The sequence below is a fragment of the Hippocampus comes genome, unplaced genomic scaffold (genome assembly GCF_001891065.2).
Source record: "Hippocampus comes isolate QL1 unplaced genomic scaffold, H_comes_QL1_v1.1 scaffold143, whole genome shotgun sequence".
In the NCBI taxonomy this organism is placed as follows: Eukaryota; Metazoa; Chordata; class Actinopteri; order Syngnathiformes; family Syngnathidae; genus Hippocampus; species Hippocampus comes.
This window is the reverse complement of record NW_017805504.1, coordinates 148,761-165,187: the sequence shown is the minus strand read 5'-3', so window position 1 is coordinate 165,187 and position 16,427 is coordinate 148,761. Positions and strand designations below refer to the sequence as shown.

The window sequence follows — 16,427 nt, the reverse complement described above, 5'->3', positions numbered from 1 at the left end:
AGTCAGGATTTTATTTTATTTTTTTACATCCTGCTATCATCATCATTATGTTCACATTTGGTCTCTGTTGGTCTGTGACAGGCTGCTGTTTTTCACTTATTGTTATTTCACTCCAAATGATTGTTTAATGACAACAAATACATGATTTGATGTAGCAGTGACCCGACTTACGAGTCATTCAGATGATTTTTAGTTTTTTACTAGCAATATAAGCGCTTTATGGTGACAGTGAACTCAACTCAACTCACTTCACGAGACTACAATTTTGGCAAAGAGTGAACAATTACCCCAAAATGAGGCTTCAAACTGTTTATTGCCACTCCCAGTTCAAGTTTACTCTAAAAATCAACATAAAACAAAGAGAATTACATCTTGTGTATTTAAAACAACCATAGCTTCACCTTTCTGTCCACTAGCTTAATGCTAATGCTGATTAGCATCTGTGTTGCGCTGCTTTCACCCTTGAAGCAATGTATTGAAAACAAATGGTGCAGCAACCACATGTACACTGACAATATCACAGTGCTGACATTCCTGTATCGTTTATCCTTTGCCGCTCTGATGATCTGAGAAAGGCTTCAGGTGTTATGAATCCCAGGAGCAGCAATCAATTGATGAAATATGACAAACATGGTTTAATCCTATTTAATTGTCATTAGTGGATTCATGTGTAAGGTACAATTTTATAGAGTGCTATTTTTTTCCCCTCATTAAAATACACAGAATTTTTATTTTTATTTTTTTGAGGGGAATGGAGGCTGCTGGAATGCATTAAAGGCCATTTCCTTACATTTTGGTGGTACAAGATGCTTTCAGATGGGTGTGGCCATGGAAAACTTTGATGTCACATCTCAAGGCACCACTTTTTTTTTTTGTTCGTCTATGCCATTGACTTATCGCGACAGGCAAAACAATGACATGCTCTTCCATTACATGTCAGAAAATGGAGCAAACCTGCGTACGCACCTTTCGCCATTCACGCATGCCGAATTAAAAAATAGAATAATGATTCGGTTCAAATCACAGATAAATGAAAGAGAAATCAAACAGCTCTCATTTAAATTCAGTCCAAATATATTGCAGGGATTTTTTTTATACAAGTGAGCTGTACTTTGCCAGTAATTCTTGGGCGTAGCATTTTCCGTAGCCTGTGTATTTAGGGTGCCACGTACGTGACTCACACTTTAAGAATCACTGGTCTGGAGAAAAAATAGACCTCCATTCCTGTAGATGTATGGCTCACTGCTCAATACGTTTATCGATGGGAGTGTTGCTTTTTGCGATTCATGGACAGACTTTGATTTTTACCGGTTGCTTTTCTTTCCTCAATTACATTTGCTGGCCATTAGTAGCGTGATTCAAAGGCCTCTGTGGAATAAACTGCCACCCGATCACACCATTATTATTCCCTGATTAAATTCATGCTTGGGGTGTGGGGGGGCTCCCAAGTCACTCACGCTCTATTAAGAAGATTGAGTGTCCGTGTTTAACACGATCTAATGGATGGGTGAATTACGCCCCGGCTATTAATGTTTAATACGTAATTGAATGTTCTACATGGCCAAACTTGTTTACCGGGATAATTGATGCTTATGTTGTGCCGTTTGTCTGCGACACACACGTAGACGCGCACACTCGCACGCGCGCGCAGAGGCAGGAACAGAAATCCAAGTGATGGGAGTTTTGATAGTTTACTTCATGGCGTTTGGAGAGCAACCCGTTGCAAACCACGGCAGTCAAAAAAGTAGACAGCTTTGACGCGTGATGTTCCGAGTCGGAGCTTCTACTTGCGGTTCCTCCGGAGACCCTCCGGGAAGGCCGCCGCCGCCGCCGCATGCAACCATCTGCAGCTGCAGCCTACAGGCAAAACACAGCGTGTGTTGGAAATAAATAGGCACATATCTGGCCTGGGTAGCACAAAGTTGGCGGCCTCGGTACCCCGCGAGTTAGGGATGCACCTACGCCAGATGATGCAAGACTATGAAAGGTTGCGCCAAGATTCCACATCGTGGTGTCGGAACACGACCACCGCCTACTCGACCGGGATGGAAGTCCGAAATGTGCTAATCTGAATTTACTGTTTGATTATCCGTCATAGTGGAGCTACAAACAAATGTCCACGGTCACAGATCTTTTTTTTTTTTTTTTTTTTGCGGACAGTTCACAGTTATATTCTGGTTGCAATGAAGTTTGGTGTATTTCTAGGTGGACTTCACATCTCGACACCGGCTAAAATTGGTGTTGCAGCCTTGAATTCCTGGCATCACAGATATTTTGTGGTGCACTGTTTTCTTTTTTTTCTCTGTAGAAGGACTTCACATCTCAACCTGGGCCAAAATGAATGTTGTGGTTATGAATTCTCAGATCGAGTACCCTGACTCATTGGAGCCCTGGTTATGGATGCATCGTGGTCTTTTTAGACTGTTCCATGCATGTCAAAACGATGACCTGTCGACTCCGACTCCCTGCCCTGACTCTTGATGCATCATGGTTGATCCACTCTTAACACTCGCGCCGTGTTCCGCGATCAGTCATCATTTGGATGATTCCCCAACACTGAAAACAAAACAAAACGAAAGTAAATTAGAAGAAACACACCCACACACACACACACACACACACAGCCTGAGCCGCTGAGCAAACGCTGTCCTCCTGTCAACCGAGCCTTTCCCCCCCAGGTGGTTCGTATTTAGTTTGAACTTCCAGGCGGGTTTAAGCTGATGAATAGCTTTTATTGAACGTGAATGCATTTAAGGATGAGGATTAGTCAGCACTTTTCTCTGATGATCTGAATCCGCCGGAGGATGTGCTCAGCATGTTAAAATCACCGAAGGAAACAACGATTTCAGCGACAGAAAAATAAGTAAAATAAAGATGCGCGATGCCCAATTTGTGAGTTTTCTTTATCAATCAGTCCCTAGAACCACAAAAAAAAAGCCTTGAAGACACAGAACCCGAGCGTAATATATAAGGTGGTATATTACTTTACGATAAATTGCAGTAATAACGTAGTAACGGTATTGCCTTGAAGAGACTCTTTAGTGCACCGTTATACGCTAACATGTCCTTCAAATCCATTCCAGGGGAAAGGGTTCAGCACGACTTGCGGCAGAGCCGCCGTTTCTCAAGCTGTCATGCGACAAAGGGGCCGTTTTAACTGCACGAGGTGTCCTTTGACATCATGTGTCATCTTGATCGCTTTAAATGGCTTTCGGCTGCCATGTCATACGCGACGGCTCGCGCATTGTACTACTGGGAAAACGAATCTCTTTAGGCAATCGAGTGGCCTTTGCGCTTCAAGCGTGCCTTTTAATTTGCACACAGATGCCACACCAAAGGCGTGCAATTTTCGCAAGCTGACTTTCAAGATGTCATTGCGGAGTTATTGCAGAAGTTCCGCCGCGCCGGCACAGTGTCACGTTGTCGGCAAAAGTGCATGTTTCAGCAGGTTGTTTAAGAAATCGTCGCTAAATTAAAGCGTAAATGTGAAAGGAGACACATGGGGACTGTCAGCTTGTCTTGCGTTCTTTTGAAGACGACTGTTTCCTCTTCCTTCCCTCAGCCCATGCTGCGCACACAATGCTGCCAATTAGTTAATGGCGGGGCCAGTGGGGCGAGCCGTTTTCTTGCATGTGCTCTTGCCGCAACTTGGAGCTTCAAAGGCAGCTGGAAAGCCGTTAACAAGCCAAGCGCATGCATACAGTAGAGGACTGTGTGTCGGCCAACGGGGAGTAGAAGCACGCCACGTTAGCGGAAGAGATGGCATTTTGAAGGTGTTGACAGCCGTTGATCGATACAGTTCTAAAAAAATCAAATAAAAAAAATCAAAGCTGCATGTTTGAAAGCAATAGGAACATCATTGCATTTGTGCATTTCGGCCAATGGGCTGCTTTTAAGGACCCGACCATTTAAATCGCGTTGTGCTGTATTATTATTCGACTTCTGTGTTTTACATTCGACTTTCCTGCCTTACGAAATAGTATTAAGAATATTGACAATCCAGATTCGCCCAACTGTGTGGTATATGTGGTTGAAATTTAGTGGCGATCAGAAAACTTATCCAGAACAAGTTTGAAAAGGAGGGCGTGTCCAAAAAATGGTCGCATCAAACATCAATGAGCCATTGCCTGTGCATTTGACTTGATGTTACTTTTTTTGGGGTGTCCTCACAATAGACATGTCTGCCAAATTTCCTTTTGCTTAAGTCGAAGCTGAGAACTTTTTTCATCCATCCATCCATTTTCTAGATCCGCTTTATGTTCCATAAACCTGCCATGCATGTTTTTGGAATGTGGAACTGTAGAACCCGGAGAAAACCCACACAGAAAGGCCGGAGCTGGAATCGAATGCAAACTCCACACAGAAAGGCCGGAGCTGGAATCTAACCCTCTGCACTGTGAGGTCGATGCGCTAACCACCGGACCACCAGGCTGCCCAAATTTCTTTTTTAATTTTTTTTCAGCCAACATAATTTCAGCTGCTTGGAAACTATCAAAACCCACAGTTTAATTTGTATATTTTTATTATTATTATTCTTTTTTTTTGATACAACTGAACGCTCCTAAAATACTCAGAAAGATTTCTTTTGCTGTTAGCGCTGACTGAAACCAATCCAAAGCATGTTGCTGTGTTGTCCTGACAATACCGGAACCAAATGAAGTCCTCAGAATGATGGTTGCCTCCCCATTTTGACTTCATAGCCCCAGACTTTATTGATGGCACTTAATAAAACTGTAGCATCTGATTAATGTTCTGCGTGCGGCTGATAAGGGTGATACATAAAATGCCGGATGAATGCATGCGCTACCTTCTTCTTCCTCACGCCCCAGAGTAGTTAGCGGCTCTAATGTATTCTGGGCCATCGTAAGACTCCGAGTGGAGGGCTTTAAAGCAGCTCAAACTATTGATTTTGCACCAAGAGTGTCTTCCCAGGTTCATTATGTGGGGGGTGGCTCAAGGCCCGAGAAGGTACGCCAGCGTAAGATAAAATGAGCAATGTAAGACTCCCTGTGGTTTGTACGCAACTGGTGAATTTTTTAAAATTGAGTACAGAAAAAGGGGTCTTGCAAAGTGGTGAGCAAAGTATGGCCTGCTTGACACAAACGATCCCTTAACGTTCTTAATTGGAGCCACCAAGCATTTAAATTCCTCGTGAAATCATGTTCCCATTTGTTGCATTTATTTAGCTGTTTTTTCTTCAAATTTAACTTAATGAATCTTCATGTTACATTGCGGGTCCACTTTAAAAAAAAAAAAGTTTGATTTTCTTTGTACAATATTTTAAAATTAAAAATCATAGAAGGTAGGACAGTGGGCGAACGTACCTTTGAGTCTCATGTCAAGGTAGTTTGTGTTTGAATGAACTACTGAATTCTGTTGTTTATGTAACATGGATTCATGATTGCGTACATGCTAGAAGCATGGTGTTGAATATTTTTTATTTCTTTATTTTTTGTCCATTTTCTTACAGACCAATACAGAGTGTAAATAATCAATCGAGATGTACGAGCAGTCTTATGGCATCTTTAGGCAATTACAAAACTCTTTGCGAGGGGGCTGGGGGTGTGGGGGGGGCGTGGAGTTCAGTCACTCGCAGATTGTCACCACACACGGCAGGGCTTGGTCCCTTTCCCCGGTGAATAACAAGGCTTAGCTGTGTCTGGAAATGCAAAAAAAAAAAACAACAAAAAAAAAACAAAGGAAATGGAATCCAAGCTGCTATCATGTCATCCATGTACCACAGTCTTCACTCCAGCATGTTGTGTTTGGATACATATTCATGTAGTCATATAAGCTACTTTTGGGCCTATATAGTTTTAAAAAAAATGGGAGAGGCTCCTTCAACATTTCTGAGTCAATGTGCTGGAAATCGCAATATGGCGCAGCAGGGCTCGGTGTGCAGATGGCGGTTTATGCAAGGAGGGCTCGGACGAGCAAACGGGCGAACATCAGTGCGAGCGATCGATACCTCATTAGTGCCTCAGCTTTCCGTCGTTCACGTTTTGTCACTTTACGTTCGCCGTCTCAGTTCATCGCGTGCCCGTTTGAAAGGCGTGCTTTGTATTTCCACTCGCCCGTCAGCCTCTTCACCATATTTTTAGATAGGCCCGAGAGGAAGAAATCGGGAGACTTAGATAGCTCGTGGTGCTGGTACACTTGGAGATAATGCGGGATGAGCCTTGGGCGTAGGGTGGGTGTGTGTGAGGGTGGGTGCGGCATGCAACATCCCTCTTGTCACTTTAGATAAGAGGAGGGAAATAGGACTGGTTGCTGAGGGACTGGCTAAGTGCTTGTCACTGTCCCTTCCGCGTTTTCAACGACGGAGGCCACTTTGGTGCATGCTGAGAGGCAGATGCCCATCGCTGTCCCATCATTTCACTTCCAAATGGACATTCAGGTGCGGGACCAGTGGAAACTGGTGTCAATATTGCGGTTTACGATTGTCACATTCACAGCGTGTTATCTCACCAAAATGTAATATCTCAACCAGTGACGTGTCCTTAAACACGCCATCTGGAGACCAAAGCTTTTAAACATCTTTCAGACCTCCTGTCGATGGGCCACTATTGCAAAATGTGAAGAGAATAATTTCTTTTTGTTTTTCCCTATCCACATGGTAATACTACAAACTAGCCTTCGAACAAAATGATGTCAAGTCAAATGGTTTTCTATTTCTGCCTTGTATTCGTGGGTCAAATTTGACAAATTGACTCTTAAATGGCCACTTGAAACCAAAATGGTATAGTTTTTGTCTTTTTTTTTGTGTGTGTGTGTGTGTGTGTGTGGATCTGTTTATGAGAGATGAGAAATTTAATGCGCCTGAGGGCTTTGAGGGCTGAATTTTTTTTTCGGATTTTGTATTGGCTCAAATGGCCAATTGGTTAAGTGTCACTGAAAATGGCAACTTGAGCCGCACCATAACAAGATGAAACCCACCCACAGCAAATAGTTCTTGCGCTGAAAAAAAAAAATTGGAAGACCCTCTGGGCCAAGCCAGATGAGCTGTTTACCTTTTTTTTTGAGTGTGCCTTGTTCAACACGGCCAGCCTTTGCAAACAGCGTGAGTGTAACGTCGGCTTTGCTTCAAACCCAGCGGACCATCTGTGAATGAAAACAAGGTCTTCAGGTCGAGCCAGTCTGGTCAAACCCTGCCTATCTCAATTTGCTATTTCCACAATGTTTTTTTTTTTTTCTGTAACTTATCCTCGGCTTTTTGATGGAAAATTCCTCTATTTTAATTTTTTTGTGCTCTTTCCGTAAAGCCCTAAGATGCCACAAGATGCCAACAAAGTCTTGACTGATAGGAAATTGGTGTCTAGGAATTTTTTTTTTTAAATGATACAACTCGACTGTGAATAGCTTTCAAAGTCTTAAGCAATTATTTGTAAGAGTAATTTTGTCAAGTGAATATGAAATGCTTGTCTGGGTTTATAGGTTGTGGCATATTTACACACATACCTGTGTCGACGTTTTTGGAACAGCGACCTGCCAGGCTTCTCGTTTTGTCCCCCACCCCATATTGGTAGTTGCTGTCTTATGTTCTTCTGAACGGTTTGGAACTGGGAAGTAAATTCCTTGTGTCTTTCTTGCATATACTTGGCCATTCAATCTGATTCTGATATCACTTTGACATTGTCTGTCAATAATTCAAAATTCTCAGCCGAGTGGAACCTGGCTGGTCCCCAAAGATGATCCAGAATTCCTTGAGTTGCTTCTCACATGGAATACCATTACATCGATGCTGAAGCTATCATTTTGGGTCCAATTATTACGTATTTGTTGCTATAAAATGTGGCCACTGCCTCTGTCAAATCTTTATACTCTTCATTTGTTCTGTATTGATATCATGGTTGATTGATCAGTAGTATTATTTTATCAGTGGTATTATTTTTACCTACATTTAGCTCTTTGGGGGTTGCCGTAGCAACAACTGAGCCGCACGTTTGATCTTATCGTGATTATTTATGTATTTCGTCAGAATGTGCTGGTTCCGTTTGAAGGAGTTTAGGAAGCGGGGAACGGACGCCGGGAACACTAAAAGAAAGGCGAGATGCCGGAAAAAAGGTGACATCACCTGCATGAAGTGAAACAGTGATAAAATTAGAAGCAATTTAATCCCCCCCGACATGTGCCCTCTGCAAATTATCACCACTGGCAGGAATAAAAAAATTAATGAATTAAAAAGATTAATAATCTAGAAATTAGATCTGGCACAAAAACAAAAAAAAATCACAAACTTAATGTTTATCTGCATGCACGCACCCTCTCCATTCCTGTCATTCGTGAAGAAATGCCAAATCACAAGGCAAAGGCTAAAGAAGTATTTAAAAAAGAAAAAAAAAAGTATAATTCCATTTAAACTCGATGTGAAGTGTTGAGTTTATTGCCCATTTACACGTGATTGGGAACGGAATAAGAGGCATTAGCATGAATGCTAATAAACTGAATGCTATCTTAATACCGGTATTGTAGGGATGAAATAACGGAATGTCTGACATTCAGTGCGATGCACCGCAAACCCAAGCCACAAACATTCTGTTCAATCCAGCAATGTTGTTTCTCATCCAAAAGTTTGATCCTTCACCTGGAGACATTTGTCATGTTGTTCCACCTTTCCGATCCCACTGTGACGGCAGGATATTTGTTCTTATTTGCCGGTGACAGCTCAATGTGCACTCTCGTGTGTAACAGAACCATAAAGGCAGCGGGGAAATTTATTTGGCCTCGCTGTCAGGTTTTCTTCCTCTTTCGCTTGGAAAAAAATGAAAAATCTTGACAAAAGTGGGATAAGCGGCTCCATTCCTGGCATCACATCCACTTCTTTACTTTACTTACATTATTTAAATATCCTTGTAGTTTGTGTTTCCAGATTTTGGCATATTAAAGCAACATAAGGTGTGAAATATTAACCCGAGTGATCCAGTGTTTTGTAACTCATGCAAGATGGCCGTATTCTGCCTGAGACCGACGACATACACATTCTGTCTGATGTGTTTGTTTAATCCCACAAAACGGCCGTACACAATCCCGTGAAAACTGGACTTGCAATATAACGCTCCTTTCCGTGATTACCTTTCTCGCCTTTGTTTAATTAAATCCACTCTGTCTCACATTATTAACCGGACTCCTCGGAGACGGCTCCGGCGCTCCTCTGGCCTGAGAAGTGAAAATGAAACGGGCAAGATGGATGGCGAGCGCGTGCGGAAATGCTCGGCACGCCGGTCCCGAGACTCCAGACAGCCGCTCGTCAACGCCGCCCCAACCTGACCAATTCCAACGTTCCCCCTCCCCGTTGTTTGCGGCGCTTTTTGAAGTGCTCCACGTTTTCTCCCATGCTCCTCGAATGCCCCTCGTTCCTCCCTCCCGCTGCCCACTCAGCAAACAACCTGGGAAGATGACCCAGTCGTATGGGAGCACCCCCACTTAACGCTCTCATGCCCGTTTCTAATTAACAATGCAAGGCAGCGAGGTTGAGGAAGGAGGCACAGGTGAGGGAGGGAAAAATGGGTCAGCCTACGACAAAGGGAATGTTGGGCTTTGGCGGAACGGTAGCACCGACTAGTTGCGTAGCTCGGGAATCGCACCCGATGTGCCTTTATGCACACTCAGAGCCCAGAAACAGAATCATCAATGTAAATGAGTTGCGACATCACCGTTTGGCGAGTATAATGATAATTACATCACACGGGGCAGGCGAAGCTGCAGATCTTGGGGTAGACAGAATTAAAAAACAATTTCCTAGTCCATTCTTAACCAGAGGACCAATACAGCACATTAGAAGCTCAGTTACAATACAGTTTTCTGCCACTAGGTGGGGATAACGAATCAGTCACTTATTTACTACACAAAGTTGAAGAAGAAAGCCAACAACGAAAATCATGGATATGCTTTTAAAAGAACAAAACAACAACAACAACAACAAAAAACGCAAAGGTCATGACAAACATCACCAAAAGCCAAAACCTTTTGGATCCTTTTTGCTAAAATCGAATTGTTCGTTATTTTTGTGGTCATAAACTTCACTTGACATTCTAAGCTTCATTTATTTCAGGAATTCTTTGCCTGTTTGGCATCTTATTGGGTGTCAAAGTTTATGTCTTTGTGATGATCACATTGCGTGAGATTATTTACCGTATTTTCCGCACTATAAGTTGCTTCGGAGTAAAAGGCGCACCTTCAGTGAATGGCCGAAAACTGTTTTCATATACAGGGTGCACCGCGTTATAAGGCACATAGGATAGAAGCAACAATCGTGGCTACGGTTCCATTACACATCCACTAGATAGAGCTACCCTAAAGAAAATACAATCCTAATCCACTAGATGGAGCTATGCTAAAGAGAATACAATACAATCAAGCTTTATTTATATGGCACTTTCACAAACGCTGCAGCTGTAACCCGGTGCTTTACAAAACATTTAAAATACTACGTCCAAGAAATCTGAATTTTGATTTCATATATAAGGTGCACTGTCGGATTTTGAGAAAATGGAATGCTTTTAGGCGCGCCTTATAGTGCGGAAAATACAGTTATTTGATGTTGTCAGATACAGTCAGCTGAAATCAGATGTGAGTGGGTCCCGGGCCACTTGAGACAGGAAAAGTTGGGCCCAAAGCTCAAAAACGTTCAGAACCCCGGTTGTAGTTCATGAAATAAGAGACCAGATAAACTTTTATTTTTCAGGTCAATGCAACGTCTGTGGCAGTCGTGCATTTTTGTACTGCAACGCAATGCGCCATCTGTTTTGTGAGAATTGCAGGCCCGTATTTGACTGACAAATTCGTACTCAGGTGTTTGCCCAAGTAAGTGGCAATCAGATGCAGCAGTCCTAAATGCGTGATCCTAAATGACCCTTGCTTGAAAGTATGATGTTTATTTCGACTCTTCGTCATTGAAAGAGTGCACATTTATCACCACTCGGAGCTTGATCCATCCTTTTATCCGATCGGTGCAAACAGTTCAAAATCGATCCAACAAAAGCTTTTAAAGCCGCCATCGTAATGTGAGGAGATACGGTGGCAGGAGAGGTTGTATATTTAAGATCATATTTTCCGGCGGGAGGGAGCCAGGGGTGGTGGTGGTGCTAAAGAGACAGAGGGGAAAAGGAGGTGTCGAATTTCCTGAAAGTGGCACACGGAGCTCCTCGTTTTCACTTTAGCCTTAATGCGCTTTCCCCTCTTCACAACCTCCCTCGCTGCGTCTCCATCTCCATCAGGCCATTACCCTCCACGTCTCTCGTGCCATCCTTCCACTTTGCAAGCTTATCCTGCACATCCGGGTAAGGATGGAAGCAATACCGTCACTTTTTGACACTTTTGCCTTTTTAATCACTTCAGGGTGGCACCTGAATCACATCAACCTGATGGAGATGTGTTTTTCGCCTTTGTCTGATTTATGGCAAGTCATTAAAGTTCATCTGCCGTCTTACGAGGTTCTATTGTCCGTCATTAAAATGGACATTGCAATTTTTTGGGAGTGAGGCTGGAACGGATTAATGGCAATTCCATTCATTTCAATGGAAAAAGAGCACTGGAGATATGTTTTTTATCTATCTATCTATCTATCTATCTATCTATCTATCTATCTATCTATCTATCTATCTATCTATCTATCTATCTATCTATTTATTTATAGTAATGAGCATGGTCACCTTACAATTAAACTCTTATCTCAAGGCACAGCTGTATACTGAAGCTCTATTTGTCATTAGTGATGAATAAAAGGCATCAATTTGGTAAACTTAAAATGACCGCTTCAAACCAAATTGGCCAACTGTTCGTGGTTTCTTTTTTTTAAGTTTTTGCCGCAAGTGATTCATTTGGTACGAGAATGGCATACTCGGGCCTCAAAATATAAACTCGCCGACCCAACCCAGTCCTTCTGTGGAATTTGCACAATTCATGTTGAACATAATGAATATTCTAGTGATGCCAGGCAGACGGGACCGAGCCGGAACAGAAGCGCCGCTCTTCCGCTTGTGTTCATTTGGAGCTGCCTTGTTTGAGCCTGACGAGCTGAGCGCAGACTTTTTCGACACAATGGTGTCAAACTCAAAAGCGGGCTGTGATGTTGGAGCAGCTCGCTCGCTCGCACAAAGAAAGCAAACGCCGCCGCACCTGCCGGATGGGCTTGGAACCAACACTTGGCATGGGAAGAAGGCAGGTTGGGTGGCAGCTGATGACTAATTTGCCACATGTGGCCGGCGGTGGGGGCCGACCAAAATCACACCAAATCATGTTTTTCAAATTACGACTGACACGAATGGCAAAAACAAAGTGGATGCATTGACCTTTGAACTCATCTGTTTGTGTTTCTGCAGGGAAATTCAGAGGAGTTTTGCTCATCTTCATTCTGGTCTGAGGCAGCAATAGCAACTCTTATTCTTAATAGGTAAGATATTTCCTCCCAAATATATATATATATACAGAGAGAGAGAGAGAGAGAGAGAGAGAGAGAGAGAGAGAGATTCAAATGACATTTTGTCAATTTTTTTATATACAGTTGAGTATATTTAATTATTTTATATGAATATTTTGTTTCCTGGCTCTTGAACTGATCATAAAATCCCTGGACTGTACGTACAACAGATTTGGATACAGTGCATAACTGATGCTGCAGCGACCTCTGGTGGAAATGAGCGTTTACTGCATTTGTAGTTTCAAACAACTGAATGCCAACCATTTATTTAGTTTTATTTTATTGTGGAATTTATTCTTGATTTACGTGGGGTGTTTTTCGTCCTTATTTTATTTGGATTTGATTGTATTTGGGGAATTTATTCTAATATTTGCAATGAAGTGTATTATTATATTTGATTCAATTTATCTTTTTGATTGGAATTGATTTTTCAAACTGGTTTTTTTTTCTACTTTGTTTAATGTAATATTCATCCAAATAAGATGTCTGCCTGTTTATTTTATTTTTATTTAGATTATGAATCTAAATTTTCAACACGGTGACTGATGACTGTGCTTTTCCTGTATCCCATCTATTAGAATTAACATACTCGTTGCCATTGTGTTTTCCTGGTTCAGCCACTCCGTTCAGCCGGGCGTGCTGGTTTCACCGGTGGGTCAGCAAGGTACACCCACGGCATCGGGACAGCATGTCGGCATCTGCATGACCCCAGCCTCATTTTACGGTAAGCAGGCCCACTTTCTTAGACACACAGCATCCCCTCAGTCAAACAATTGCAATTACAATGATTTGTTTTTTCTTTTTGAAGCATTCAAGAAGACAAAATAAAATTAACATCGTTAACCAGAAAATGAGAAACACTTCCCAGTACACTGTGCAGTATACAATAGAACTCCCATCTTACAAACTCGGAAAAGCATTAATGTGTTTGTGCTATGATCTTCCTTGCTTCAGAAAAAATAGAATATTTCTTCTTGATATGAACTTAAACATGTTTAAATGTTACAATTGTTACATGAAAAAAATATTTATTCTTTTACATTTCAGAAGGCATAAAAAAGATCAATGATTTTCCCTCGTTCGGTTTCTAAAAAATTATATCTATGCATATAATTACAAAATAAATAAAAAATAGATATATATCTATATATCAATAAAAAACTAAACTACCAAATGAAACAATTAAAAATAATAAAATACGATGACATTAAAAATGATAAAAACATTCAAATGTATGAAATCAAATATTCTCATTTGATATACTGCATTGCTCCCTTTTGGGTATCATTTTGTTTTCAGTTTTTTTTTTTTTTTTTTTTTTTTTAATGCCTCAGCCAACATTGAAATGATCACGTTTCATTGTCTGACTTCATAAGATGAAATATGAATAAATTATAATTTGCATAGAAGTTATCATTTGAACATAATATTGGACACTTGAACATGACGGTTGTGTAATTTACAGCCCTCGCATTGGAATCCGCTTTATTAGGCAATACCCAATCTGGTGATGTCCTTCCCCTGTACCAGTATGCCTCATTTGCATAAATTAATCACGTAAATCAGCAGAGCGCAGCGTCAACGCTCCGAAGCAGCTTGTTATTTTTCCAACGTGCAACGGAATTAAGAAAAACTGATCTGAATGGAAACTACTCGGGGGTGAGCAGCGAGGTGACGATTGAATCCATGACGAGGATGGTCACATGACATGAAATGCTGCAGCTCGCTCTCCAAGTCATGAAATTTGCCCCCACCCCACACACGATCCTCCGTCCAGCATGCGGGCTTTAAATCAGGACAGCCACCAGATGGCGCCCTTTGTTCATGAAGCCCTCTGAAAGAAAAGGCACATGGAACAAGTTTAAACTTCACTGTTTGAAATTAAATATAAAAATGCTGTTTTCAGAATGACATAGTTGAAAATTATGATTCATGAATGTTTCATGAAAAAAAATCTAAATCAATTAAAAAAATGTAAGAATTAAAAATATGTTTTTCAAACACTTTTTTTTTAAAAACAAAACACAACATTTATTACAGTTTAGAACATTTAATCTGCCATGCGTGTTTTTGAAATGTGGGAGGAAACTCCACACAGGAAGGCCAGTGCCGGAATTGAACCCTACACCTCTGCACTGTGAGGCCGACATGCTAACCAGTCGATCCCTGCACAGCCCTTTTAATTAATGCCATTAATTTAAAAAAAAGTTGAAACATGCAGTCTGAACAATGACTTTCTACTTTACACATTTTTTTTTTTGTTTTTGCAATCACTCCTACTAAATTTGGCATTTTAAATAACACTAAAGTCACCATAAAATTATTCGATCCACAACTTCAGATCGACTTCCCTGCACTTCAGCACTCAAACACAAAATAATTGAAAGCGCGGTAGAATATATTCATGCCAAGTCTTTTTTTTTTTGTAATAATGCTGTAGAGCTAAATCCCAACCCATCCACTAGATGGCAGTCAAGCAGTAGAGAATCAACCAGCTTTACCATTGCCACCACCGAAATTAACTTTTCAATGACGCTCTGATAAAATACACTAATACATCTATCTATTGGGATGCAGAGTTGATGCATCTGCAGTGTTTTCCACATCACGCGCGCGCGCGCGCGCACGCACACACACACACACACACACACACACACACACACACACACACACACACACACACACACACACACACACACACTTCCTTGCCATCTGTTTGTGCTGTGGCCCATGTCTGCTACACTGGGAACAGTTGGGAGCAGGCGCATGGAAGCACAAATGTCTCGTGGCTCTGCATTCGTCTTTTCTTAGCCCCTCGCGTCCCCCTCTGTCTTCCTTTCCCGCTGTGCTTTTGTGATCCGCCCTCCCCTTCTCTCTCTCAACGCAGCAGCTACTCAAAAAAAAAAAAAAAAAAACCAAGATGAAGCATGTATGTTCATCAAGCTGGCTCAGGTTAGCGGAGGCAGCAACAGTGGGGCGAATGTGCAAATGGCACATTTAGAATGATGGACTTTTCCGCACTTTTCTTTTCTATTTTCGACATATCTGCACAGACCTTCGTCGGCAGCTTTAAGTCATTTGAACATTTACGCCTTCCATTTTCGCCGCCTCCAAAAGTGCTTTCTTGAGGCGGCGTGATAAGAAATGGCAGCCATCAGCAGGAGGCTTCAAGCCCGGTTTATTAATAATAATAATCATAAGAAAAAGCGTGACTGTGCGCGTTGGTAAGAAAATGTGATATGTGCCTATCACTCGGGAAAGAAAGAGTACAGTAGCCTCCAAAACGTTCCGAACTGCAACCGAACCTCTTGGAGGAATTGTGGCTTTTTTTTTGTTTTTCCGCAGAACAAAGGCCTCCACTGTTGGTTTCCCGTTTGCGCGTGGGCACGATTTTTCTCTCGCATTGCTTGTCAGCCATGATAATATAATCAGGCGTAAAGCCTGACAAGGCTGGCCGGCCCGATAGATCAGCGCTGTAGACAGCGGCGCTCTACACAGGTCATAAACCCTCACCTTCCCTGTCTGACCCCGCATCAATTTGCCTCCTCCCGCGATGAATGCAAATAACAATGCATTTTTCGTGACATGTTTACGGTTATCTCTGTATCTCCCGCCGCCGCCGCTCCGCCGGCTGCCCCTAAATGTTCGGATGGCGCGCAGCTAATGGCAGCCAGTGCTCGCCATTTTTTTTTTTTGCGCCTTAAATGGCGCCGGCGAGCGTGCCGCGCGCGCCTCCTCCTCGCCCTCCGTCCCAGTCACTTGTGTATGCATTGAACTGATAAGTACCGCGCTTCATTTTCCCCATGGCGAGGCACAGTAAAAAAAATGGGGAGTAATAATTGCTTTGGGAGGGGGGTGGAGGGGGTATTTGTGGGCGCGTGTGTGCGTGTGTGCGTGCGCGTGTGTGTGTGCGCGTGTGTGAGACGAGGACAGCTAAATATGCTTGATTGGCTCCGAAGACAGCTGGCAGTGTCATGAAATATGGCTACTGCCGACTTGGGGGGGAGGG

General features: G+C 42.3%; 1 protein-coding gene across 5 annotated transcripts in view; it reads left to right on the top strand.

Moving 5' to 3' along the window:
- LOC109520337 (receptor-type tyrosine-protein phosphatase delta-like) overlaps nt 1–16,427 on the top strand; it is a 227,093-nt gene that overhangs the window by 81,068 nt on the left and 129,598 nt on the right. For 4 of the 5 annotated variants that reach the window (XR_002169159.1, XR_002169160.1, XR_002169158.1 and 1 more), the window contains exons 5-6: nt 12,321–12,391; nt 12,997–13,142. The gene's annotated coding sequence lies outside the window, so the exon portion shown is untranslated. The remainder of the gene's footprint in view (nt 1–12,320; nt 12,392–12,996; nt 13,143–16,427) is intronic. The other variant, XR_002169157.1, reaches the window with a different exon arrangement.